The sequence below is a fragment of the Vicugna pacos genome, chromosome 10 (genome assembly GCF_048564905.1).
Source record: "Vicugna pacos chromosome 10, VicPac4, whole genome shotgun sequence".
Taxonomy (NCBI): Eukaryota; Metazoa; Chordata; class Mammalia; order Artiodactyla; family Camelidae; genus Vicugna; species Vicugna pacos.
Genome location: NC_132996.1, coordinates 17,012,830 through 17,040,377, shown reverse-complemented (window position 1 = coordinate 17,040,377; position 27,548 = coordinate 17,012,830). Strand labels below are relative to the sequence as shown.

At 44.2% G+C, this 27,548-nt stretch overlaps 1 long non-coding RNA gene across 2 annotated transcripts in view; it reads right to left on the bottom strand.

Annotated features, from left to right (window-relative positions):
- Positions 1-27,548, bottom strand: part of LOC116282097 (uncharacterized) — a 152,112-nt gene that overhangs the window by 32,005 nt on the left and 92,559 nt on the right. The window contains exons 6-8 of one of the 2 annotated variants that reach the window (XR_012076471.1): positions 19,414-19,459; positions 14,637-14,972; positions 5,535-5,600 (exon numbers count right to left, since the gene is read on the bottom strand). This is a non-coding gene — a long non-coding RNA (uncharacterized lncRNA). Of the gene's footprint in view, positions 1-5,534; positions 5,601-14,636; positions 14,973-19,413; positions 19,460-27,548 lie in introns of those variants that run through there. The other variant, XR_012076468.1, reaches the window with a different exon arrangement.

Genomic DNA, 27,548 nt, shown 5'->3' with positions numbered 1-27,548 from the left:
CAGATCCAAGGTCAAAGATTTCATGAGATCCCTTTTACCAAAGAAAGGAAATATATGGTTGTGCTTAGAGGCAGTTTCAGTTTGCATATCTTTAAAATGGGAAGAATTACAGCAATGACAAAACGACATGTGTAAAATGGCTGGCAAGTAATAGATAACCACAAGCATGTACTCTTCTTCCCTTTGGCTCTCTCCTCTCTCCCTCGGGGTACTTTAAGGACAAGGACAAGCATCCTTTTGTGAGCCTCTCTTCTCCCCATAAGCTGAAGGCTTAGCAGTGGCAGTGGAAAGCTGAGGGAGCAGAGGAAACTTCGGAGGGCTCTGCACACAGTCCCCAGCCTGAGGTGAGCTCTGTAGTGGATTTCTGCTTTGTGTCAGCTGCGCAGTGGGGCTGGAAGCCTTCCATCCTTGGAGGGCAGGTATCATGCTGAGGAGAAGCCCCAGCTGTTCTGTGGGCCCCTAATGGAATGTGGCTCTCGGAGGCTGCCGCCTTGCTGGGTTGGGTAAACTTGGCCTGCTCACTTCCATCCAAGAGACCTTTCACCTTGAGGGCTTAGTGACCAGAAAAACATTTCAGAAGCCAATAATTTCCCATTCTCCAGGGAGCCAGGCAGCAGACAGTTTCTGGGCTGGACATCAGGGACAAACCCATGAACTGTGAGAGGGCCTCTGTGCCGTGGGCTCCATCTGATCCCAGGAAATGAAGTGCCGGTTCCCTGTGCTAGAAGACACAGCTTCCTGCCAGGAAGAGGATCTGGGCTTTGTCTCCATGCGTGCTAGCATTTAGATGTGGCCGTCTAGGGTTTCATGGATGAGATGGGGGGATGGCCAGACTCCAGCTGCAAGATGGAGGCAGCCTGACTCTTGCAGTCCTATTCAACGCAGTTCAGAGCAATTAAATGACCAAGTGTCAACCTACCCAGTACAGGCCTTTGAGGAAGCAGGTGATGTTGTGGAAAGGTCATGGGTTTTGAAATTTGAGAGACTTGGATTTGAGTCCTAGTTTCACCGCCCACTAACCGTGATCTGGGAAAGATATTTAACATCTTTGGGCCTCAGTTTCTTTATACTTAAAGTAATAGCAGTGCCTCCTTTGCAGGGTGGAGATAAGGATTAAGTGAAGTTACCCTGTGTAAAGAATAGTTCCTGCTGCCTGATCAGTGCTCGGTAGACTGTTCGTTATTATTAGGTTTCTCGGGGAGGTGGAGAAGAGGCGAATAACAGCCACAGTTAGGGAGACGGTGCACGTAAAATTCAACACAACCCATTTGATTTTTTCAACCAGCATGTTTTGGAGAGCCTCCTAAGTGCTAGCAACTAAAGGGGAGATGTAAGAGTAATGACCCCTGACCTAGAGGAACTCAGTTTTGCAACTGAGATGGATGAGTAAGCAAATCATTTCTATCAGGGTTACAAGTGGTCTGAGATAAACAAGCGAAAATACCGTAGGAGGAGGTATTTACGTTGTCTGAAGGAGTTAGAAGAGGTCTTGCTGAGGAAGCAACTCTTGGACTCCACTGGCTGAGCCTTAAAAAATGAGCAAACAGGAACTCACCAAGTGAAGTGAGTGTGGAAGGTCATTGCTGATATTGGAGACAGTATGTAGGAAAAAACACAGAAGCGTAAAAGAGCTTGGTTAGGGGAATGGGAACCGTGGAGTAACTGGATATAAGGGACGTGATAAAGGACCATCAGCCTTGAGAGATACTGAAAAGAGCTTGCTCGCCTGCTGAGGAGTTGAGACTTTGCTCTAGAGGCAACCAAGGGTTTTTACAAGATGATTAATTTGTTTTCAAGAGATATAACTGGGTGGAGGAGAGACAGCAAAAGGGAAGGACTGGAGGCTGGAGACTGGAAGCTTGTGGAGATAAGCCGCTCATCTGGGTTACATAGCCAGGAAGTTGGTGGGGAGGATCAGGAAGAGAGGCTAGACCTCTGGGCTCCTACTTCAAGCTTTATTGGTGAGATTGTGCCTCATTGCACATCTCTGAAACCTGCCTGCTAAGCAAACATTAACTTAAAATCACAGTGCTCATGTGAACAGGAAAATAAAGCACACAGAATTGCAACTTGGTTTGAATTGGACCAAGGCACCTGACTTTTATTCATAGTTTGCCACAGCACTAAAATATGTTTAGCATTTTTCTGAGTGTTCACACCCCAAGGTCTGTATTCCCAAGGAGAGTACAAATCTTTACTGATTTGGGCCATTCATTCATCCACTTCTTCAATCCATCCATCCAAACACCCATCCATCTGTTCACCCATCCATCCATGCATCCATTCACAGACCTATAGAACCATCCATCCATCCACAGATATGTACTGGCAGCTACAATGTTCTAATCTGGCTAAGTCCTGGGGCTAGAGTAATGGAAGGCAATCTCTGTCCTCAGACAGCTCACAACCTAGTGGAGAGGGAGATAGAAAAGTAAACAGACAGGGATTATCCAATGTGATGAGTACTAATCCAATGAGATGGATGTGCTGATTGCTGTGGGAGCTTGAAGCAGGCACACTCAACAGTCTGAGCCATCAGGGAAGGAGGGGACACTTGTGCCAAGATTTGATGGGTAAAGAAGAAGGCACAGAGGTGCTCTAAGTAGAGGGGAGAGCACATGCTGTTTGGGGTTACGGTGCAATGATTAGAATTTGAGAATTCAACAGTCTTTCTAATGCTGAATCCAAACACATGCCCTGCCTATTTTAACTACATAAACCACATTAATTCCAATCTAACTTATGGCTTCCATCTGGCACCTCACTGTGCAAAACTAAGCCAGTGGCTCCTTTCACCCAAATTACCAAATAGGCCCAGTCTGCTTGGCATTTTCTGACCTTGTCTCAAGGCACCCCCACCTCCAGCCTCAGTGCCCCAACTTGTTCCTCCAACAACAAAGAGCTCACTTCAGCCCCTGCCGGTCAGGGGCCCAGGTTCCCAGTCTCTGTGCATTCTCACCCTCCTCCCTTTCCAGTCTCAGCTTGCGGGTCAAATTCTCCCCAGCTTTCAGATGGCTTTATATTGTGAAACTACAAGTCTACCGTTCATTGCACTTTGCTGATAACTACTAGCCAGCTTACAGTATTTACCCTGTCAGAGGTATCGGTACTGAACATCTTGTTTCTTCACCTAACTCGTCCTCCCTCTGTAACATGCATGACCTCATCATTCTTCCACTCATGGGTTTCTGTGACATCTCATTCTCTGGGGTCACCTCTTACCTCTGGGGCAGCTCCATGGTGAAGTTCTATCACAACACTTGTCAAACACACAGCGTTTTAACCATCTCTCTATTTTGGTCTTCTCACTAGACTAAAAGCTTTGTGCCCAACTCACTTTTCCTCCCCTATTTCCTGCACGTAGTGCACTAATTAACATTTGATGAATGAATCAGTAAAGGAATGGACACAAGCCTCTGAGCAAACTTCTGCCAATGGTATGCCACCCTAGAGGTAGGAATGCCAAGCATTAGAGGCAGGTTAGAGGACCACCTTTTGAGACTTCCAGCACCCCTCTATGCGACAGGCCAATACCTACTTCATCTGTGTCTAAGGTGAGTCGTGAGAGAAGAAATGCTACTCCTGAGAGCAGGGAAGAGGCAGTGTCTTATCCCTTAATTTCTCTGAGCCCTGTCTGGCCTAATTTCTCCAGGCCTGTTTCCGCGGGCCTGTGCTACTTTGTAGAGCTCTTATTCATGAACGAGGAACTATTAATGACACCCCAGGAGCTGATATTATACTTGACCTGAATTATGTTTTAACATTAATGCTGTGAAGTCTCACAGAAGAGAACTAAATTGAAGCTAATACTCACTAAAAAGAAAATGAGTAGTCCCTGGTTTATTATTAGAAAAATCCTGGCCTTTGGTCTGAATTTTTTTTTGATATTAAGATCCAAAAATATTAAAAAGTTGGACTGACTACCCACGTAAAGCATATGCTGAGCGTCCTCAGCCAAAGCCAAATATGAGAAAAGTCAAACAGTGTATAGGAAACAAATAAATGAATCACAGTGTTGGGCAAACTGCTGTTTGGCACAAATCCATGAACACAGACCTAGAAGTGTCAATGCAAAGCTGTGAGAAATATCTGTGGAAAATATCTCAGAAATAGATCTGAATTTGACCTGAAATCTTGACTACGACCGAACTGTGTCCTGCAGGAATACTACACCATGTTTCCTTCAGTATGTATTTGTGAATCAATTTGCCCATTGATCATGGGCGAGGCTGCTCCCTGCAGAGTGAACTGCACTCTCCGGTGGTCATCGTTGGGCATGGCCAGCTGGAGTCAGGCTGACCCACAGCCATGGGAAGCAAAAGTAGTAGAATCTGGCTGCTTGGAGCAGTGGAAAGGGGCCAGGACTAGGAGCTGGGGATCCCTGGGTCAAATAGCTGTTCACCACACGTAATGTTCTTTAAAAAGCCCTGTCCTTACCATAGGCATTAGCATGCAACTGACAGTAGACTGTTTAGTCTAATGTCCAGTTTGACATTTAATTACAGTAAGCTTCTTAGATTCATGGAATTGCTTGGTTAAAGTCTTCTTGTAAATCTTAGGGATGAAAAGGGAAGAAGGACTTGGGCCTAAGTTTTCCAAAACCTCTCAGATAACTGGTTCTCTGTGCTAAGTTCAAGGCACAAAAGGAGCTACCAAATCCTCCTCTTCTCAACGAGTGTAGCATCTAGGAGGAAACGTAAGACAGGAATATTATATCTGTGAAGTAAGGGAGAAGGAGAGAAGTAACAGTAACTAGTATTTATTAAACACTCACTATGGGTAAGTCACGATTCTAAATGCTTTACATCCACAGGCTGATTTAAACTTAACAAAAACCTTATGACGTAGGTACTACCATTAGCTCCATTATACAGATGAGAAAACCAAGGCATGGAGAAGTTTATAACTTGCCCAAGATCACAGCGAAGGGGCCAGTAAGGAATTGTACTCAAGAGGTGTGCCTGCAGATCTCGTGTGCCCAACCACTGGACGACTCTGCCTGCCAGGGACCACCTGAGAGGTACATTCCAGAAGTGTTCTGGGAGCTCAGCTGAAAGAGGTAGTCACTGCACCCAAGGAGAAAGATAAGCCACATTGTGGGAGAGGTGACGTTTGCCCTGAGCCTTGAAGGATGGGGGAGGTTTGGACATATAAATGTTGGCAGTGAGAGGGGAGGAAGAATATGGAGAAAAGGAGAGAAGTGTTTTCCAGGTTGAGAGCAGCATTAATAAAACATTGAGTGGCAAACACACAGGATCTAAGGAAACAGCCAAGGCCAGCTTGGTTGTATTAGAATGTGTGAAAACAAAGTAGTGGGGAAAGGACTGCGGGGTAAGCTGGAGCTAGACCTGAAAGATTTGCTCAAAAAGATGATCTTTACTAACCCACTCCCAGTACTTTACCAGACTGATTAACTCATCACCAAAAGCCACTCTCAGAGAGACACTTCGACAATACACATGAACAGATGAGAAAGTTAAAAAAAAAACAAAACTCACTTTTCCCCAAGGACCAGCAAGCAAAGGGACTCAGGCTCTGGTTCTAGTTTTATGTTTATCAGCTATGAATATCCAATCCAGATGTTCCAAGTCAGCTATACACTGTCAAACCATTAGATAAATAAGAGCACACATCAAATATTAGATGGTAATCAGATTCTTGGCAATAATCCTTGATAATCATGGGGGATTCTAGAGCTTTTTTAGAAATAATTGGGGTCTGACTTACTATTATAGCCAGGGAAGTAGTATGGAATTAGAGTGTAAAATAAATTCATATATTTATTTTAGAGTCGGTAAGCCCTTCAGAAATCATGCCCATTTATTTTGCAGAGGAAACAAAGCAAGCTGAAAAAGGTTAAATGGACTTACTTGAAGTCATCCAGCAAATCAATAGCCAAATCACTTTTTGAACACAAAGTTTTTGGAAAATAGAATAAATGTTTCTATTGTACATTTATAAAATCTGCACATAGATGTATACAGTGTTCTCTGTTCCCACCATTCATCCATGAATCTTTAAAATTTGGCCAAAACGTAATATTCAAATAGGAGGCTTTAAAAATGTTGAGCACAAAATGTTTTATGCTTAGGAAAGTGACCCATTTTGACTATACCATGCTGCAAAATAACTCAGTAGAGCTGTTGAAACTAACAATAGCTGACCCTGCTTGAGCACTTGTTCTGAGCACTTAAAAGGCTTTAACTCATTGTTATTAGGACAGCAACCCTCACGAAACTACTACTACCCCCATTTCATGGTTGAGTTGACTTAAAGAGATTTAGTAACTCGCTCAGAGTTACACAGCTAGCGAGCACCAGTCAGGACTCAAACCCAGGACCGCCTGACACCAAATTCTGTATTACTAACTATCCCAACATGTGACCTCCATAGCTGGTAGTGGATGGAAATTACCTTTTTACCAGGAAATGTTAGTTATCCAGACAAGATACAGAAACTAGAAGGCTTAATCTTTAAGAATTTTTACCCTTAACTGAAAGCCTCTAGGTAGAAAACACTGCTAGCAGGACTGTCTGTCTGAGTGTCACAACCAGCCACCTCTGCTGCACTTTGCTGGGGAAACGGACACCCTTGGTTTATTACACAGTCAGGATTTCTGTGGCTACTAGTGACTTTTAGGAGCCTGTGGCCTGCCTAGTGCCATGTCCATCAAATAGCTGTCCTGTCATGAATGAAGCCTGGGACCCTTGGCAGGAGCCTAGGGTCTTGAGAAGTTGTGCTTCAGCTGCGTAGGGCCCAGCCTGCCACCCCTCCTAGCCCCACCTGTCTCCTGCTGACCACAGGCCCCACTGACTGCATTTATGACGTAGCCTTTGGCTCTCCTGCTTCCTCTCTGTCCTCCTGCCTCTGCCCTCCTTCAGACCTCCATTCAGCATCTCTTGCCAGGACTACTCTAAAAGTCCCCTCTACCTCATGCATCAGACCTGACACCGTCCAATCCGTCCTTACCTCTGCTACCAGAATCATCTCTCTAAAACTGATCATGTCAATCCTTTACCTTGCACTCTTTGATAGCTTCATGTTGCCTGCAAAACAGAATTCATACTCTCAAGCAGGGCACTTAATACTCTTCACAGTCTGGCCCCTTCTTACCTTCCGAGACTCAAAAAATATTAGTAAATGTTCTCCTGCTTAGAAATCCCATCAGCAAACATTCCCTATACTTGCTATTCAACAATCAAATCTACTGAGTGTCCGCAATGTGCTGAATTTTATTTTAATATTTTTCTCTTTTTTTGAACTTTTTTTGGGGGGGTAGTAATTAAGTTTGTTTGCTTAATTATTTCTGAATGTAGGTACTTGCATGCCAAGCAAGCACTGTACCACTGAGCTATACCCTCCCGTTGAATTTTAACAATCACAATTTTTTCACAGTTACAGACACAGAATCTAGAGTTCTGGCCCTTTCTCTCCCTCCTCTGGGTCTCAGTTTCTCTATCGGTGTAAAAGAAGGTAGATCTAAATGATTTCTGAGGCTCATACACCCCATGTCTATACTGGTCTCTGATACTGTATTCCCTTGAAAGAAGAACCAAGAATGCTAGCCCCTAGCCAGCCAAAGATGTGTGTCCTGCAGCTGACTCCTGTGCTAAGCAGCTTGGAGACATCCTCCCTTTGCCTCCTCACCACTTCAGCCCTGCACTGAATCCCAGCACTGGTGTTTACGTCTTCAATGTAATGGGCCCTGAGGCTGAGACAATGGAGCTTTTAGAGCCTTCAACTATGATCTCATCTTTTGACCAAGGTTTTTCTTGGCCTGTGATTGCTCAGCCCTGACTAGGGGCTGGGGGGGAGGGTGGGTGCGGGGGGAGCCCACTCCGGGAAGTGTTAGTGCTGACTCGGCATGCTGCAGGTCTGGATTGGAGCAGCAACCTGTGTGGACCAGCAGGGACCTTGTAGGCTCCAATAGGAGAGAGAGCAAAAATCCAGGCAATCGAGAGGGCAAAGAGACTTCAGGGGTTGGTGTGACAGAGAATTCCTTTACTGAGAACCTCCAGGTACCAGGCACTTTCAATCTGGGCTACAATTTTGCAGGGCAAGTATTATTATCCTATTTCCAAAGCTCAGAGGATTAACCTTTCCAGAATCACATGACTGGTAAGTAGCTGTGGGATTCAAACCTAGGTCTCTAAAGACCTGCATTCTTTCTTCCACACACCCTGAGAAGCATCTGAGAGGAACTTAGGTAGTCTTGAGAGTAAAGTTAGATGTGCAGGGGATACTCACTGGATGGTTATTCCAAGGAAATGGACAAAATACTAGTGGGATGATATTGAATCTGAAGGCCCCAGCACTATCCATGAGAAGAGGCTGAATGACAATCATGTACTAAATAGCTTTTGGTCATAAATGCATGTTGTCCTACGGCAGTGGAGGGGGCGGGAGGGACTCGAGATGATGCTGTTAATTCCTTGAACACGAATGTGACTAATAAGCTGGGTGTGGCATCAGTCGTCTTGTTCACATAGCTGTCTGGGCAGGCTAATATGTGGCTGGACTCTCTAGCTCTGTCTGCCCAGTGGCGTGCTGCACTCTAATGTCCTGGCTTCACAGCTAGCTTGACGTTTTTGCTGAGTCTGACTCACTCGCTCCCGGCCTCAATTGTTCTGTGCCAATGCAGACTTCTTTTACAGTTGGCCTACTTAGAAACACAGGATATTAGTGTTGGAAGGGAACTACCTAAGAAGTCACCTAGTATAACCCCCTCATGGTACAGATGAGAGAACGGGCCCCAGACGAGATATGGAGATGTCTGAACTCAGAGAGGTTGAAACGTGAGGCATGAGGGGACCTGTCGGGCAGCAGGAGGAAACGGGGATCAAGGAGCACTGAGGCGGGCAACACTAACTCCGCTGCGGGATTACTGGGACCGGAGTGCGCCCGGGGAGCAGGCCCAGCCCCTGGAAGAGTGCACTGGGAGAAGGAAGCAGAGTGTCAGGATCCCAGCCAAGCAGTCTGGAGTTCAGTGCAGGGCTTCTGTCCCGGCAGGGGAAAAATGGGGCTGGGGAGGATTAGGCTAAAGGTTAGTTGTGAGGAGCAGACCAACGTGCCCAGGAGGAAAAAAGTCATAACGGAGAAGCTGACAGGGTGTGCAGAGTTCACCAGGAGCAGGATAAAGTCCAGATTAGTGCCAGCAGCCCCCACCCCTGCAGTGAGTTATGCCCGGGGCACTTCTCACCCTTTTCAGGAAGACTCTAGCTTGCATTGGAGGGAGGAAGTGATTTCAGATGTTGCCAGGGAACTAGGGGAGATAGCATTGAAGCATTCTGTCCATTCTGCCTCCCAAATGTCTCTGGAATGTCCCTTGCCTCCATTTCTACTGTCACCATTCTGATCCCTGGTCATCACCCAACTGAATTTTATTGCAAGAGTTTTGGTTCATCCCTTATCCTCTGCTTGTATTAAAGCATTGTTCTCACTGGCACCAGAGCGATGTTTCTATGATACATGAAGATGTCACTGACTTTCTACAAATGCTGGATGGCTTACCATTGTCTAGCAGCCTTACTCAATGGGGAGAATGGAGCCCTACAGAAAATTATTTGAGTGATTCTTTTCTCAGTTCTCTCCAGGATAGTACATAGTATCATTCTAGGCATACAGGGGATAGATTGATTTGTAGACTAGATACCTTAAGTCAAGAGGGTTAGTTTCCTTGTGGAACCCTAGTTGAGAGAGGCTGCAGAGAAAAAAGTCCAAAAGTCTAAGTCTGGCATTCCAGGTCCCACACAACCTCAGCCCAACCTTCCTCTGGCCTCAGCTCCTGCCCTCTCTGCCATGCATCCTATGCTCTGGCCATGCCAAACTCTTCCCATTTCCTTATCACGCTGTTTCGTTCATGTCTTACTGTTCTTCCTTCTACCTGACCTCCCTACTGACCTTGTAAAATCTTAATCATCCTTCAAGGCCTAGCTCAGATATTACCTCCTCTTTGAAGTGGTGTTTCTACAACCTTCAAAGGCTGATTAAATTGTTTCTTCTGTGTACCCATGTTATTTCGTACGTGTGCCCCTGTAGAGCACATCATTCATAGTTGGAGGTTTACTTTTCTCTGTGACCTACAAAATTTTTAGTTTTTGCACTAAAGAGTAGGCAACCTCTTCACCCCACCCCTAACCTTGATCTGAATAGAAGTTTCTCAAACTGAATGGCCCAAAGCTCCCTACATAATAAAAAACAGTGGTAACTCTGGAACACAAGGCCCTTGACTCTTCGGCATCATTATTTGGGTTTCTACATATGACAGCAATTAGATCAAACATTAAATATGCAGGTGTGCATGGTAATAGTGTGGGCTGAGAGAAACCTTCCTGAATAATTACTGACAGAGAGAGGGGCTAGGAGCTGGTAAGGAGCCACATGGGAAGGGAGAATGGAGGCAGAAAGAAGTCAGGTAAGGTTTAGGAGTAGGCCCAATCAGGAGTACGCATAGGACCAACTTTATAATTTCTCCAGACAAGAAAAGAAAAGGAAGGAGAAATAGTTGGTGAAGGGGTTAAATGTGGGACACCTACATCAAGAACTGATGCCTGAAATGACTCATCAAAGCTGAAATCTGATAACAAAGAGAACTTACATTTGCATGGTGCAGAACACCAGCACATATGTGATCTCATTTAATTCTCAGAATAACCCTGTGGCGGGGGGTGGGGGGAGGGAGGGGGCTGGTTGAGTGTGTGCCTGTGTGTGTGTGCTGTTTTTACACTCCCCCCCTTTACAGAGAAGACGACTAAGGTTCAGAGAAGTGAAACGACGTGTCAAACACCCACTGTCCCTAAGTGATGCAGCTGGAACTAGAAGGCGAGCCACATTCACTTCATTTAAGAATAGGGAGGCAGATCCTCTGGTCTAAAAGCTGAAGGGCTTTATACAATCAAATCAGATGACATATAGATGTTTTTCTGAGTCATGACTCAGAGGGACTCTCCACAAACTCAAGACTTTTCTAGGCTGTTTTAAAATGAAGGTAGAAAATCATTAGTCAGCTGACTGGCAGGGAGCTGGCTGATACAGAACGATTCTCGGCTTGAACTGGGCAAAAGTCTGACTTGACTACAGAATCTGGGGCAGGAGACAAGAGCAGTGGGTGGTTTGGTTTTGACCTGCCTGAGGCTCCGGGGGGTATACAGGACAGTGGACGAGGACCTGCTGCTTCTTGGTTTGGTCGGCTTTGGAGGGAGAGCGTCAGGAAGGTGGAGTGGGAGCGATGGAACCACAGAGGTTGCTCACTTGGTTCTCTCCCTCTCAGATTTATCCATGAACCTTGGAACCCGTGAGACTTAGAACAGAAGTACCCCTGACCAGGCTCTGCAGACGGTTCCTTCTGTTGTCCTTTAGTGTCTTTGCTATACATTTCCTGTGGCCCCAACAAAACAGTGAGACTCTCAGGGGCACAGAGTTGGTTTAAATGTCTTTGTGCCCCACTATCCAGCTTTCTGAATATATAAGACAAATCTTATAAAATGGCTTTTTGATTATAAGGAAGATTTCAGGTTTGTTAAAAACATCTTCTATATGACTCCATAGTGTGAGATTCCTTGATCTCTCTTCCCTCTCCTTCAAAAGCTATCTAGATAGGTTTTTAAACCTTTATTTATTCATTCAATGCTAGTATTTATAGGGTCCACCATGTGACAGGCGCCAGTACAAGTCGGCCGGTGCTAGGTGCTAGGTACCTAGAGATAAACAAGAGGCAGCCCACCTTCACGGAGGGTGGAGTTTAAGGTGATGTGGATGGGGTGGTGAAACAGAACCCACAGACTGTCTGATTCAACTGCCTCATTTTAACAGTGAGAAAATGAAGGCCCAGAGAAGGGCAGTATCCCACTGAAGGTCACACAGCTAGTTCATGGCAAAGCCAGATAAAGAAAATAGTTCTACTTTTCAATTAAGACACTGATCTAAAGTTATCCAGGAGGCCAAGGAAAGCATTATTTTTCTTCCCTTCTGTCCCAACTCGGCAAATCTTTTTCTTGGCTTCTTGATTATTGGAGAGAGTGAATGTTTTCCTACCCTGTCTTTTCTGGAACCAAGCATGGTCTGTTAGCAATAAACCAGAGTTTCCTCACTCTCTGGAACTCTATCTTCTATGTCCTTTGTAAACCCCCCTCTCCACAGAGTCTCTCAGTCTTATAACTGGAGCCCCAGGACCAGGAAATACACGCTGCCTGAGTTTTACTTTTCTTCCCCAAGAAGCAGAATATGTTAACTCTCTCTCAGAAAATACCATGAAGTTCCATTTCATTGTTGTCAAAAAGATTCGTTCTGTAAGAAATTCTGATAATATGTGTATTAGTTAGGGTGCTCCAGAGAAACAGAACCAATAGAGGAGAGAGAGAGACAGGGAAAGACGAGAGAGAGAGAGAGAGAGACTTATTTTAAAGAACTGGCTCATGCAACTCTGGAGGCTGACAGGCCCAAACTCTGCAGGGTGGGCCAGCAGGCTGGAGCCTCGGGGAAGAGACAATGCTGCAGTTCAAGTCCAAAGGCCATCCACTGGCAGAATTTCCACTTGGCTTCGGAGAGGTCAGTCTTGTTCTATTCAGACCTTCAACTGATTGAATGAGGCCCATCCACATTATGGAGGCAATCTGCTTTACTTGAAATGTCAGCCTCGTTATCATGAGGTATCATGTTAATACTCTCACAGAAACGTCCAGACTAACATTTGAGTAAATATCTGGGTACCATGGCCCAGCCAAGTTGATGCATAAAATTAACCATTACAATACTATAAGCTGAAGCTTTTACCACCCCAAGAGTCATATCAGAATCCTGACATAGTTGTGTAGGTGTTAGTTGCTGGGAGAACCACTGGATCCAAAGTCTTCATGGAACTACAGATTGGCATCAGCAGAAAAGAAAGGAAGCTGGCAAAGATGGAAAAATCATCAAGTGGACAGAAATGTTATGATTATAAAAGACCAACCAGAAGAGGATTTTATTCTGGCAAACATGGAGACTCTCAAGCCCCAATACTTTTTCTCCTGTTCTGTTTCAAGGATGAAGAGGAGGAAAATCCAGAAACCAAAGACCAGAGAGGAAGACATTGCTGCACTCTTCCTTCAGACATGCTGTGGACCAGGGTTCCAACAACCGAACCTTTGGGGCTGAGATATTTCCTTCCTGACTCCTCTCTGTATGGGGGAACTGAGACACTTGGCTTCGTGCCTAGGGAGTAAAGCCTGTGTCTGTAAAAGAAGGTGTGTCTGGGCCCTGATCCTTAGCGAAGCAGCAGCAGCAGCCTTACAGCTCTGAACAGACCCCAGGAAGGGCTTTGAACAGGAAGAATCTTGTATCCCTTCAACAAGTATCTTTGTACCAGGCACTGTTCTAGATGCTGGCAATACAGCAGGGGACAAAACCCGCAAAAATCCCTGCTTTCCTGGAGTTTACATTCTACCATGGGAGACAGACAATATACAATATAAATAAGTGAAATGTAACATATAATATGCTATTAACAAGTGGTAAAGAGAAAAATTAAGCAGGGAAGGGGACTAGAAAATGCTAGGGAATGGATGTTGTCATTTCATTAAGGTGGCTACGGAAAGCCGCCCTGACAAAATAACATTTGAGTAACGACCAGAAGGAAGAGAGAATGTGAAAGATGCGCATCTAGGGAAAGAGAATTCCAGGCAGAAGACTGTTGTTGTGGGTTGAATTGCTACCCAAAACATATACTGAAGTCGGATCCCTGGTACCTGTAAAATTTGCCCTTATTTGGAAACAGGGACTTTGCAGATGTAATCAAGTTAAATGAGGTCATTAGGATGGGCTCCAATCCATTATGTATGACTGGTATCATTAAAAGAAGACACAGAAACAGATATATGGGGAGAAGGCCATGTGACGACTGGGTCAGAGATAGGAGGGATGTGGCTGCAAGCCAAGGAATGCCAAGGACTGACAACCAGCATCAGAAGCTAGGAAGACGCAGGGAGGGATCCTCCCCTAGAGGATCCAGGGGGAGCACAGCCTTGCCAACACTTTGATTTCAAACTGCTAGCCTTCCGAACTGTGAGACAACACATTTCTATTGTTTTAAGCCACCCAGTGTGTGGTACTTTGTTAGAGCAATCCTAGGAAATTAACGCAGCCATGATGCAGGAACAGTGTTAGAGGAATGGGAGTAATAGGGGAATCAGAGAGGTTAACATTACAGATGTCGAGACCATATAGTGCCTCATAGGTCAGAGAAGTGACATGATCTGACTTACTCTTCAACAGGTTCATGTATGGTTATAACCGTGTGCTGTATTCATGGCTGAAAGGAAGTATATAGAAGAACCTGGATTATATTAGATAGACGATGAAATAATCATAAGTAGTAGTGAGAAAGGTACCAAACTGTATAAATACTAATACTTATAATTAAATCTTTTGTTTGCCCTTTAGGTCTATTTTAATCTAGTCTTGATGCATGGCTTATTTTAAAAAGATGAAAATTTTCAAAATAGATTATTAAGGGGCAAGGTATGGACTCTCTTATCTGATCTCAGTTGACCACACTAGTGGTCAACTTGGTTGTTCACACCATAATCACACGACCCCAAATGCCAGCCTCAGTTGCCCTCTCTGCCACCCGACAGGTTTAGTGCCTGTAGCCAACTCACCTGGTCTCTCTGGATTCCCTGGAGAGATGGTCACACTGGGCTTTCTCCTGGGTCTGATGTCCACTCCTGAGCCGGGACTGGGTCAGGGCTGAGCACTGGGTCATTTTGGATGGAAAGCTGCCCTCCTTCCAAGACTGTGGATGGAGTTTATGTTCTAAGAATAGGATGTGACAGTGGGAAGGATATAAAGGGCATCTCCAGCACAAAAATCCTTGGCTGTGACATTGTAGAATACATCTTCAATTTGAAGCCAGTGATCATTTGTGAGTTCCTCTTTTGCCATGTATTAATTGTACGACCTTGAATGGAGTCAAACTTTTGAGCCTGTTTCCTCAACTGAAAAATAGAGATAATGCCCTTACTTCAAAGATTTATTTTCATTCACTTATTTTAAAAAATAATTTTACATGTCTAGAGATGGGCACTAGGCTAGGCTAGGTACCAGAAAAATAAAAATAGAAGATCCAGCCCCTACTGCAGAAATATCCACAATCCAGTAATGGAGGCAGGTAAGAAAGCAAATAATTACAGCTCTAGGTGAAATGCAGCAAGAGAGAGAAGCATACCTGGGTTAGCACTCCTTGTCCGCCCTCCCTGTGGGGTGTGTGTGGTGTGGACAGAACAGATGAGGGAGAAAGAATGGGGTACACTTCCTAGAGGAGATAAACTTGGGTGAAGGCTTGACAAACAGGTATTACTAGGAGATAAATGTGGGGAGGAGGAGGTGTGTCCAGGCAAGAAGGGCAGCACGTGCTAAGTCACAAAAATGTGAGATTGGTCATTTCGGAGATGTGCCCATGGGGAAGCAGGGCTGAAGTGGAGAACAGCAGCTGGTGTAAGTGAGGCAAGGAGTCTAGCGGGGTGTCTAGAGATGAGGCTGGAGTGGAAGGCTAGGCTCTGATTGAGGAGGAAGAAGCGAAAGGATGTGTGGGTAAGTCCTCCAAGAGCCAAAAGGGCTGCACACACAACAGTGGCTGACATTCATGAATTGCTGAGTATGCGCCAGGAATCAGGCAAAATGCTCTCATGAATTTACCCCTATCAGGCAGGTAATATTATCTTTATTTAACAGGCTATTATTTGAGTAGTTTTCCCAGGGTCACATGGTGTCTTAGTTTGGGTTCCCCTAGAGGCAGACCTCGAGAAAACATTCAAGCACCAGTAGGTTACTTAGGGGCTGATGCCAGAAAAAGCCTGGGGAGGGGGACAGGTGGGGCAAGGAAATGATTGGCAAGCAGGAGACAGAGAGGTGTGTGCTGTCGAGCAGATTAGCACTGAGGGCAAGTGGAGCTCAGTCCCACTGGGGAATTTTGGGGAGACAGTGAGGAATATTACTCAGTTATTTCCTCCAAGTGGTGAGGAAGCTGGGATACTTCTGACCAAATCTCCATAACAGTTTGAGGGCTGTTGCTCAGGAAGTTAATCTGGCTTTCCTGGCTTCCCCTGCAGAAGGGCCAGGGGTTCTCAGGCGGCAGATTTCAGGGTGTAGAGGTAAGGGCCGAGCAGTTAGGAGCAGGACACTGACCGGGAGTGCTACACACAGGTAGTCAGTGCAGGAGCCAGGGTTTGGTCCCAAGCAGTCTGGCGCATGTTTTAACAATATTATACTGCATCCCAATTGTAAATTGTTATTAATAAACGTATTCTTACTGATACAGTACTCTTCAGAAAACATAATACTAAGCCTAGAATAGAGGAAGCCCATCATCCAAATGAATTATTGGCCCCTAACAGATCCTTAATGAATATTTGTGAATGAATTTTTAAACATTCAATACAAGTTACTCATTCAGTGTTATCTGGGCGAAAGAGCCTCTGGCTGGAAATCAAGAAATGTGGATTGCAGTCTGGGTTCTGTCATTAGTTTGGGGGCCTCAGGGGAGCCCTTTAGTCTCAATGAGCTTCACCTTTCTCATCCTACTCTTGTTTCACTACCTACCCCACCTGCCTACAGGTAGAGTTATTGTGAGGATGAAATGTGCTGATGGATGTGGAAATCTGAAAGTACAGCAGACTGAGGGCAATCCAGCAGCTCTGTCCTGGGAGCTAGTTATCTCATCTCCTGGCCTTTGGTCTCCCAGGATCCAGGACCACCTACTCTGGGCAGCCCCACTGTATCAGTTAGAGCTCTTGGTTGCAAATACCAGAAGCCAACTCTGGCTGTTTCAATCAGAAGAGGAATTTATTTGAGAGATATCAGGAAGATCACAGAATTGGCAGGAAGGCTGTGGACTCAAGCTTTGAAAATGGACATGAACCGAAGGAGACCATCTCAGGAGACAGAAACTCCACAACACAGAAACATCTCAGTTAAGATGCCACTGCCTTTCCCACTGAGCAGTGGATGCCAGTCCTGCCACGCACAAGTTCTGAACTGACCCTATTTATTGGGTCATTTGCTTCAAATTCAAGGTCTTGGGCAGGAGTATCAGCAGGGCCAAACTCAGGCCTGTGCTTATACTCCAGCTGCCAGGGATTCAGGAGGGCAGCTCCCAGAAGGGTAAGACACACTCTGCTTCCCATGAGACCCATGTCTCATGCAACGGCAGTTCCCTCAGATGTAGGAATAGGGCTCAGATACTGGGCAGTCAATTAAAAACGTGATCCCTGACAAACATCCTGTATATACAAGAAAACTCAGAAGTCCCATCCAGCTCAGGCTGTGGGGAAAGTGGGGATATTGATTCAAAACTGGAAAACTAAGACAAGGGGAAGGTCATAATTTACAGAGTAGCCACAGTGACTTGAGACTTCTTATTTACCAGGAACCGTTCAAGGTGCTGGATATAAAGATGACTAAGACACAGGTATAGGCTTCAAGGTGCTCTAGCCGAGGAGAGAAGAAAGATAAACACTAAAATAAAGTGTGATAAGGAAAGACTTCACTGAGATACAGCAAAGGAGAAAGGGCACAGGGAGCAAAGGATTAATGCTGGGGATCGTGTGGGTGGTCAGGAAAGCTTCCAGAGAGAAGGTGGGTCTAGAAGGAATGGAGGGGAGAGGAGGAAAGGGTATTAGAGGCAAGGCCATGTCTGGTATGAGTTAATCGTCCTGATTAGTCAGAATCTGGTCCTGGTATTTCCTGCTCATTCCTTTCCTACTGCCACCAACCACAACACATATGCTGCTACGATTAAGGTCTAAAATTAGTATTAGTAAAGTCCCAGTGTTATTAGGGTATTGTTAAAGCCAGGTTTTGCTTCCTCTGCTCTCCCCCAAATCTCTGGTGCATAATGGTATTGGCACAAGCTTATTGCTGCTTCTGTTGTTTTCAATGCAACCAACCATATACTCAGTTAGACCTGGGTTTAAATAATGGCTCAGCCATTGACTAATTATAAGACCTCTCTGAGCCTTGATTTCCTTGAAGGTAAAATGGGAATCAAAATGATTTGCCTTCCAAACAAACAAACTTACAGAAAAAAGATATTTATTGGTTACCATAGGTGAAGGGTGGAGGGAAGGAGAACTGGAGGCAGGTGATCAAAAGCTACAAACTTCCAGTTATAAATAAAAACTAGGGATACATGTTATTACAATACACAATATGATTAATATAATTAACACTGTTGTATGTTATATATGAAAATTGTTAAGAGTGAATTTTAAGAGTTCTCATCACAAGGGAACAATTTTTTTTCTGTAACTTTGTATCTGTATGAGGTGATGAATGTTCACTAAACTTACTGTGCTCATCATTTCATGATGTATGGAAGTCAGATCATTTTGCTGTACATCTTACACAGTGTGTAATTTATACAGTGCTGTATCTCAATAAAATTGGAAGGAAAAAATACTTGTAAGGGGGTAAGTATAGCTCAGTGGTAGAGTGCATGCTCAGTATGCATGGGTCCTGGGTTCAATCCCCAGTACCTCCTTAAAAAAAAGAAAAAAGAAAAACAGAAAAAAAAACTACTTGTCCTCCAGGAATGTTGTGGGGATTAACTGAGATAATGTTTGCAAAGCGCAAGTTGCTGTGATTGATGGTTTGAGGCAATTCTCTGCAAGTCTGATGAAGAGGAGGATACTGCTCTGCTCTTTCCCTTTGACCTGAGGGGTTTCATAGAGCAGCTGAGGAGATCACAAGAAGGAAACATCTTCCAGGAGAGAAGGAGCCCACAGGTTGTGCCAAAAATGTGTGAAAACTGAGGTCAGGAGGGATTGGTATGAAGTTTATCTTGAGCTCTGAGCCCCTTTCAAAGCCTGACGCCATGGTGGGGCTGCGAGCCTGGTTCCTGGAGTTGAAGAAGGTTTTCCAGTCCCACAAGAATGATTTCAATAACAGCCCTTCTGGCACTAAGGATGTTTGCCTCTGTCCATTATAAGGAGGAAACCATTTACCCAGATGTGGGCCTGGTCAGGCTCCCTTCTCTATGGAGATTAGGGGCAGAGGGTGGAGGACAGCACCTCCATTAGCCACTGCTTTTACGTACTGTTCCCGCACAGCATTTGAAAATGTGTGCAGTATAACAGGCTGAATAACACTGGTGTACTAACACTGTGTCCTTTCAGAATAATAAGCGTGGTATCTGAGGGGAATTTGCTGCTGGCTGAAGCAGTTTAATGAACGGGGCAGATCCAGCTGTGAAAATGCTGTGTGGCTTGGAGCAGACACCAAATTATGTGGAGTATGAATTTACATCTCCTTTCTGAAATTCCTGATGTGCAATTTATTAGTCTCTTCTTACTAATAAACTATGCTGTACTAATCCAGCCTTGGACTTCCAGGTAAATTCTGATCATTCATTCGCTGCACAAGTATATACTGAGTACTTACCACATGCCAGGCATTGTGAGGAGTGGACTGGGTTTTGATTCTGGTTCTGAAGAAAGGAGAGGAGATTGTTTTGTGAAAATGCAGACGGCTTCTCCCTTCAGACATCATTTATGAGAGAAGAGTGACTGTCTCCCCAACCACATATGGAGAAAGTAATTTCATGGAGGATGGCTTAGTTCACTGGGCTCCTCAGCTCATCTGGGGGCAGGCTCAGGAACGGGACTGTTGCTATGGTAACTTGGCATTAACACACCTTAGCTCCTTTGTGTCACCCCCAAATTAACTTTACAACCAGTGTACATTTTCAGAACATGGAAAGCTTTTCTTAATTTCCACACAGCCAGTTATAAAGCATTACCCACGCACACAGACAAAGGGAGGGCCCTTTGTTTTTGAGGCTGAGGCTCTGCTCATGCGGTTTCCTAAGCCGCAAGCAAAGAATCAGGATCCAGACTCTTGTTCTTTTATGGAAGATTTCACTTTCAAATCCCTTTCACATACGTTATCTCACTTTTTATTGCCATGTTTTTTAACCTCATGCTTAAGCAAACAAAAAAAAGGGGGGGTGGGAGGAAGAAGAACCTACTTAACATTTATGCCTCAGAATAACCATATGAATAGGAACTAACATCTCCATTGCACAAATGGAAGAAGGCTCAGAGAGTTCCACAGAGTGCCCAAGGCCACATGGTTAGAAATGGTAGGATGAGGAATGGATCCAGGCCTTTAGGTTCCAAGTGTGGTGTCTTTCTGTTATCTCTCTACTGACTCCTGGTCCCTTTGTTATTTAACAAAAATAAAGATGTATACAAAACAACAACCAGTTTGTGCTTTATTTAAAAAAAAAAGTCTTTACTGAAGTATTACGTCTTTCATAAAATTCACCCGTTATAAACATACAGTTCAATGATTTTTTTTAAATTTCTGCAACAGCTTTATTGAGATAAAATTCATATATCATACAATTGACCCATTTAAAATGTACAGTTGAACGGTATTTAGGATATTAACAGAGTTGTGCAATCATCATCACAATCAATTGTAGGACACTTTTTTCACCTCAAAAAGAAACCCTGCGTCCTTTAGCCATCACCTCCCAGTCCTCCCATTCTCCCCATTCTGCCCCCCAGCCCTAAGCAACCACACATCTACTTTCTGTCTCTACAGATTTGCCTCTTCTGGACCCTTAATACAAATAGTATCATACAATATATGGTCTTTTGTAACTAGCTTCTTTTACTTAGCATAACGTCAAAGTTCATTCAAGCTGAAGCATGTAACAATACTTCATTCCTTTTATGGCCAAATAATATTCCATTGTGTGGATATACACCATTTTTTGTTTATCCATTCATCAGTCTATGGACATTTGGGTTGTTTCCACTTTTTGGCTATCACGAATAATGCTGCTGTGAATATTCATTTGTGCATACATGTTTTCTTTTGTCTAGGAGTGAAAGTGCTGGGTCAAATTTCATTCCTATCTATCTGGGAATAATATTACTTTTCCATCAACAATATAGGAGGGTTCCAGTTTCTTCACACAGTCACAATCGCTGGTTGTATTTAGCGTTTTTCACTTTACATTGTTTCTTAGATATAGTTCCATATCCACAGGGTTGTCAGTTTAACTGGTTACAGTGTTCCAAAGCAGTTAGTCTGACGTTGTTTAAGCATTGTTAAAGCTGAGAATTTGTACTATTTCCAGTTTTATGCTGTTATAAGCAGTAGGACTAGGATCTGTACCATGTACTACTTTTTCCCTTTAGCTCATTTCTTTGAGGTATGTTCTGAAGTGGAACAAAGGGCACACACAGATCTTTGTTACTGCTTCCCAGATGACTGGGTGAAGACCGACTGTGCGTCAAATGCCACCTGCAAACCTCATGTCTGCCTAATTCCCCACAGCCTCTGTCAGCATAAGGCTTTATTGCTTTCTTCATGTGCACTAATAATACAGGTGTATAATAAAACCTTAAGGTTGTTTAGATTTGCATTGCTTCTGCTGTTGATAAACTTCTAACTTTTTAGTGGCAGTCACATCGTCAGTCTGAGTCTTTGATCCAAAGAGGCCAGGCAGTGCAGGAGACTCTATGGGTCAAGCGGAGCTGGGTTTGGGAACGTGGGTTCAGTTATGTTTGATGGGGTGGTTGTCGCCTCAGGCGTAGATGAAGAGAATGCTGCTAAAACTCTGTACTGATTTAGGCAGCTCCTTTTTCAAACTCCCCCCTCATTCGGCACCTCTCCTGGTTCTGCTCCTCCCTCTCTGACCTTTCCTTCTCAGTCTCCTTTGAGAGTTTCTTTGCCTTTACTTGCCTCTTGGAGATCGGTATTCCCCAGGATTTCATTCTTGGGATTCTTCTTTTTTCACTTAGTACTCGGGGCAATCTCATCCACTCCCCTGGCAGTAATAACAACACAAATGCTGACAACACCCCAGCATTTATCTCTAGCCTAGACTTCTCTCTCGTGATATCCAGGTACACATATCTAATGCCCTACTGTGCATCTCCATTTGAATGTCCAGTATTTCCCCTTTCAAACAACTCCTTTTTCTCTCATATCTTCGAGATGGTGGCAACATCTACCTAATCACCCAAGTCAGAAACCTGGAAGTCACTCCAAATTCCTTCTCCACCCTACATATTCCTTAAAGTCTCTCAAGTGCATCTTCTTTTCTCCAAATCGATTACACCAATTTGATTCATGTTTTCATTGTTTCTCCCAATAATTGTGGCATTTTTAAACATATTAGGATTTTATTAGTCATAAGTTTATCATTTTAGGAAGGAAAAGAAAAAAGATTTCTTGAACAGCTACACATACGGAATGAAAGGAGGAACTGAGCAATCACTGGAAAAGCATCTCCAGGGAGGTTCCAGGGACCTCGGCAGTAGCAAGCAGGTTGCCCGCAGAATGACTCTCAAGTGTCTGCTTTCAGTTTGACTTGGTTCCAACAATGCTCAGCCTCTGCATCTCTTGGCTCAAAACACTAAATTTCTGGGAGAGTCTAGAGACCAGTGAAGATCAAGAGGGTGAAGAGACTGAGTCATGTAAGGGAAACACAGCTGCTGGAGGATAACCTTCATGTATTGGAGGCAATTATCAGAGAAAAAGAGAGGGCATGAGATGGACAGTCTTTCCAGAAGTTGTCTACAACACTGTCACAATTTCAGGACTGTTCTCCCCGTTTTTAGTCTTACCCTTCAGAAACCCACTTCTGCCAGAACGACCCTCCAAAATACTGGTCTGGGGGAAAACAGAAGCAGTAGGCAAAGTATGGGCATGAAATCCTCATTCAGTGCTTACTAAGTCTGGGACTTTGAGCAATGATAACTGTCATCTATTTGAGTCCCTACTATTTGCCAGCACTGTGTAGGCCCTTCACATACATTATTTCCATTCCTTGAGACAGCTCTGTGAGGTGAATATTATAATTGCTGTGCAGGGGAGAGTGGCCGAGACTGCGGAACAGAAAGCCCCTGAGCTCACCTTCTCTCAGGAGCACACCAAGATCACAACTATCTACAGAACAACTATCAGTGAAAAAGCCTGGAACCTACCAGAAAAGATCTTCCACACCTAAAGACATAAAGAAGAAACCATAACAAGATGGGCAGGAGGGGGAACACTTGCAGTATAATCAAATCCCATGCCCCTCAGGTGGGCGACCCATGAACTGGAAAATAATTATGCTGCAGAGTTTCTCCCACAGGAGTGAGAGTTCTGAGCCCAGGAGTCCAGCAATGGAAAGACAACCCCCAGAGCATTTGGCTTTGAAGGCCAGCGGGACTTAACTGCAGGAGCCCCACAGGACTGCGGGAGATAGAGGCTTTGCTCTTAAAGGACGTACACAAAACCTCACGTGTACCAGGACCCAATGCAAAAGCAGTAATTTGATAGGAGCCTGGCCAGACCTACCTGCTGGTCTTGAAGAGTCTCCTGGAGAGGCGGGGATTGCTGCTGGTGCCTGGGGACATTGGCGGCAGCCATATTGGGGAACAGTCAGCCATGTGAACGCTGCTGCCTCTGGTAGCTATGTTGGCTGATTAGCACCAAGACCTAGCACCACCCAACAGCCTGCAGGCCCCAGTGCTGGGAGGCCCAAGGCCAAACAACTAACTGGGTGGGGACATAGCCCCACCCACCAGCAGACAGGCTGCCTAAGGACTAAAGAGCTCACAGCTGCCTCTGGGCTCACCTGTAGACCCAGCTCCACCCACCAGTGTAGAGGCACCGGCCCTTCCTCCCGGGAAGCCTGCACAGGCCTCTAGACCAGCCTCACCCACCCACCAGGGGCAGACACCACAAACAAGAAAATTATAATCCCGCAACGCAGGCCAGACTCTACCCTGGGACCAGCTGAGCCCTGGCCCCGACTATCACACCAACACAACACGACCTTTGGGACAGCCCTACCCCCATACCCAACTGTGTCTAGAACCGCCCTCCCCTCCCCAACCAATGATCTGAAATGAGCTCTGGGATCCCTGGGCCCTGTGGCCAGACTCCAGGAACCAGCTCTGCCTGCCAGTAGTCCAGCACTAACCCCAGGATCTGTCGTCACCTGCTGGTGGGTGGGCAACAGCCCTCGAGTCTTCAGGACTGATTCCATCCATTAGTGAGGCACCAGTATCCCCAGGGCCCCCTAGGGCTCCGCAACCAGCCAACCAGACCAGGGGCAAACCAAGCCTACCAGACCACCCAGATAGCCTGCAAAACCACAAGGACCCACACAGCCCTCACAGGGGGAGCCCTAGAGCATACAGCTTGGGTGACAAGAAGGGAGTGCCCTGCCGGGACGCACAGGATGTCTCCTACAGAAGGCCACTTCTCCAACATCGAGAAACGTAACTAATCTACCACATCCATAAAAATCCAAATAGCAGTGCCTGTAATTAGAGTTCCAAAGTTATCAGAAGAAAGAAGAAGGTTCAGGCAGCACTCAGTTAAATAGAAGAGAGGAAAGGAAAAGACAAAAATCAATGAAAACAAGCTTGTTTTTCTTGAGAAGATTAATAAAATCAGTAAACCTCCAACCAGACTTATTAGGAATATAAGAAAGAAGGCTCCGACTACTAGTATCAGAAATGAAAGAGGAAACATCACTAATGTTAAAAATGTAATAAGGAAATATTACAAACAATAATAAACATAACTTGGAAGAAATGGACAAGTTCCTTCAAAGACATAAACTACTGAAACTCTCTCAAGAAGACATAGATAAACTCAGTAACCATACATTATTTTTTAAAATTGACTTTATAGCTAAGAACCTTCCCACAAAGAAAACTCCAGACGTAAGACAGCATCACTGGTGGATTCCACTAAACATTTAATGAAGAGCTAGTGCCAATTCCTTAAAAACGTTTCTAGAAAATTGAAGAGGAGCCAACACTTTTCTGTTCATGTGCTGATAATCAGCATTATTCTGATACTGAAACCAGAAAAAAAAATATGAGAAAAGAAAACTCTGGACCCTCATGAACAAAGATACAAAAATTCTTTAAAGATTTTTATAAATCAAATGCAACAATATAGAGAGTGAATAATAGTGCATCATGACCAAGTGGGGTTACTTTTTGGAATACAAAGTTGTTTTCACATTCTAAATGTGGGCAAGGATCCTTGAGTAAAAGGAGGATTTTTTCTTCTCAAAAAAAAAAAAAAATCCAAATAGCAGCTTAGGCAAAATGAGGTGGCAGAGGAATATGTTTCAGACGAAGGAACAAGATAAAACTCCAGAACTGAGTGACGTGGAGGTAGGCAACCTACCCAAGAAAGAGTTTAGAGTAATGATCATAAAGATGATCAAAGAACTCAGGAGGAGAATGGATGCGCAGAGCAAAAAGTTTGAAACAGAGAGTTAGAAAATATAATTGCTGTGCAAAAGAGGAAACTGAGATCCTGAAAGAATTAATGAACTTGTCGTAGGGCCCATGACTGGAAAGTAGCAGAATCTACCATCTGACTCAAGGGCACTTATCCCTGGGCTATACTCTCTTTCTAAGATTCCCCATTTTTTAACCCTCCTTCACTGCTGGTGGGAATGCAGTTTGGTGTAGCCACTGTGGAAAACAGTATGGAGATTCCTCAAAAGACTAGGAATAGACTTACCATATGACCCAGGAATCCCACTGCTGGGCATATATCCAGAAGGAACCCTACTTCAGGATGACACCTGCACCCCAATGTTCATAGCAGCATTATTTACAACAGCCAAGACATGGAAACAGCCTAAATGTCCATCAACAGATGACTGGATAAAGAAGATGTATATTTATACAATGGAATACTCCTCAGCCATAAAAACCGACAACATAACGCCATTTGCAGCAACATGGATGCTCCTGGAGAATGTCATTCTAAGTGAAGTAAGCCAGAAAGAGAAAGAAAAATACCATATGAGATCTCTCATATGTGGAATCTAAAAAACAAACAAACAAACAAAGCATAAATACAAAACAGAAAGACTCACAGACATAGAATATAAACTTGTGGTTGCCAAGGGGGCGGGGGATGGGAAGAGATAGACTGGGATTCCAAAATTGTAGAATAGATAAACAAGATTATACTGTATAGCAAAGGGAAATATATACAAGATCTTATGGTAGCTCACAGAGAAAAAAAGTGACAATGAATATACATATGTTCATGTATAACTGAAAAATTGTGCTCTACATGGAATTTGACACAACATTGTAAAATGATTATAAATCAATAAAAAATGTTAAAAAAAGATTCCCCATTTCTTTGTGTGCGAAATGCATATAATCTTTATTTTTCAGGACTGATGTTAGGATTAGGCAGAACTGGCTACATAACCTGTGGAGTCTGGTGCAAAATGAAAATGCAGAATGTCCCCTTGTTAAATAATTATTAGAAATTTCAAGACAGCATTGGCAGAGCATTAAACCAAGTGCCGGTCCCTTCTAAGTGTGGGGGCTTGTGTGACTGCACAGGTTGAACACCCATGAAGTTGGCCCTGGCATTAGGGTTAATGTATATAAGATACTTCGTACAAAGTAGATGCTCATTAAATTGTAGCTATAATAATTGTATTAGCTTCCTATTGCTGCTATGACAAATTACTAAAAAATGCAGTGGCTTGAAACAGCGCAAATTTATTACCTTGCATTCTGGAGGTCAAAAGTCCAAAAGGAACTTTATGGTGCTAAAATCAAACTATCAGCAGGATCACACTCCTAGAAGCTTAAAGGAGAAATCATTTCCTGCGTTTTCTACTTTCTAGAGGCTACCTACATTCCTTCGCTCATGGTCCCTTCCTCCATCTCCAATGCCAGCTGCACAGTGTGTTCCAATCTCTCTCTCACTTTCTGACCTCTGCTTCCCTTGGCACATTTCCTTCTCTAACTATGACCAGCTTGCCTTCCTCCTAGAAAGACCTTTATGATGACACTGGACAAGGGTCCAATGGGACGTGTGTGACCAGACAATCCAGGAAATCTCCCCAACTCAAGATCCTTACTTAATCACATCTGTAGGTTCCTTCTGCCATGTAAAGAGGCATATTCACAGGTTCCAGGAATTAGGAAGCAAACATCTTTGGAGAACCACTCTTCAGCCTACTACATTATGATGATGATGTCATCATTGTTGTGTTGCTCTCCTTTTTTAATCCTTCAGTGATTTCAGGACAAAATCCAAATACTTACAGGACATGGCCAGCTTATGGTGATCTGATCTATGCCTATCTTTCTAGCTTCAACTCTACTCCCTCACGTGCATGGAGCACTCCAGGAAGGCTGAACCACTCATAATTCTATTGCAACCTGCTCGCGCTTGCTGACCAGCCTCTTTCCTACTGTTATTTCTGCACAGAATATACTCTCCCATTTCCCCTCTTCAACATCCTTCTTCCTTTTATTATTTTTTTTAACACTTAGATCAGATTTTCCCCTGGGAAGTCTTCAATCCACCACTTATCTGTGACCTTGAATAAGTTACTTCACTTCTCTGAGTCTCAGCTTTTGTACCTAAAGAATGAGAATAATAAAGTAGTACTTACATTATTGTAAGGATCAAACGACATAATCCACAGAAAGCACTTAGCAGACTGTCTGACAGATGGTAAGTGCTCACAAATGAATTATCTATAATTGTCATTATAAATA